At 73.0% G+C, this 1241-nt stretch overlaps 1 long non-coding RNA gene across 1 annotated transcript in view; it reads left to right on the top strand.

Moving 5' to 3' along the window:
- The first annotated feature begins 291 nt into the window (after window positions 1-291).
- The window catches only part of LOC101629048, a 2187-nt gene continuing 1237 nt past the window's right edge, over window positions 292-1241 (top strand). Inside the window, exon 1 of the long non-coding RNA XR_001146236.1 lies at window positions 292-321. This is a non-coding gene — a long non-coding RNA (uncharacterized LOC101629048). The remainder of the gene's footprint in view (window positions 322-1241) is intronic.

Here is a 1241-nt window from a genome sequence, read left to right as displayed (position 1 = left end):
AGCATCTCTGGCCCCGGCCCAGCACTCTGACCTTCCCTCCTGCCGCCCCCACCCCCGGCCCAAGGGCACAGGACGGGCGAGGCAGGACGGGGCGGCCGGACCGGGCCGAGCGGAGGCTGGCAGTCAGCGGCTGGGGAGGTGGCGGAATGTGGTGGCAAGGGCGGCGCTGCGGGGGGGCCCCCACCCCCACGGGCAGCGCCTCCCCGTTGGACTCGGAGGCCCGGACCGGGCGTCACGTGGGGGGCGGGGCCGCCTTATATGGGGGCGGCCAGAGTCCACCGCCAGCCAGCAGCGAGCAGCAGCATGAGCACAGCAGGGAAAGTAAGTGGCTCTCCTGGGGCCCCCCGGGGTGACTCGCAGAGCGAGGGCCTGCACAGCGGGGCGCCCCCCCAGGGCGCTGAGCCCCCCCGCGGCCGGCCTGCAGCCGGATGTCCCCCTGCAGGACTCTCTGCGGAAGCAGACAGGGCTGGGTGTGCGTTTCTCAGTGGCGCCATCACCGCCAGGAACACAGCATGGGGGCCCCAGGCGCCCTCTGCGCCCCGAAACGCTCAGACCGGCCCGGGTCTGAAGCTCCGGGCAGGCAGGCAGGTCCCGGGAGGAGCGAGGCCAGCCAGCGCCTGGCCGGAAGGTGCTTTCTGGATTTTACTTTATATACAAGAGCTGGGGTGCAGCCAGAGGTGGGGGCGAGGGCCCCCCAGACACAGGTGGGGAGCAGAACAGCCGGATGCAATGAGACCCGCGGCTGAGGGTGCAGCAGGAGACGGGGGTCTGGGCACCCTGGGGCCCCTCCCTGCCCGGAGATGGACTCGGGCCGCTGGGATGCTCCACAGGCAGAGACACCCCCCTGCGCCCCGGGGGCCCCGACTCCGCAGGTTCCGCGAGCCCGCGTGAGCCCTCTCCACAGAGCCCCGCGCAGCTGCCTGTTCTGGGCCTCCTGTGCTCGGCGCTGCCCGAGAGATGGGCCAGCGCTCGGCCGCACCCCCCTCACCCCCTGTGGGGGTCCTGGCGCCTCAGGGGTCACGGCGCAGCCAGGTGTCAGACCCCTCATTCCGGCCGGAATGTCACCCACCTCGGCGGCGTGTGCACCGGCGTAATGGGGAAGAGTTGAGTCTGCCAGGACTCGGGGGAAGATGCCAGGTCCGGCCGCAGCGGGTGAAGGGGCCAGGGGGCCACGGACGCCCCCAGGGGCCCCTCGGCGCGGCTTCCTCCCCTCAGGCACCTGCCACGCTCTGCGCCGGGCG

This window comes from Condylura cristata, unplaced genomic scaffold, assembly GCF_000260355.1.
Source record: "Condylura cristata isolate star-nosed mole 26May11 unplaced genomic scaffold, ConCri1.0 scaffold00099, whole genome shotgun sequence".
In the NCBI taxonomy this organism is placed as follows: domain Eukaryota; kingdom Metazoa; phylum Chordata; class Mammalia; order Eulipotyphla; family Talpidae; genus Condylura; species Condylura cristata.
The sequence above is the reverse complement of the archived record's forward strand: the minus strand, read 5'-3'. Positions and strand labels throughout refer to the sequence as shown.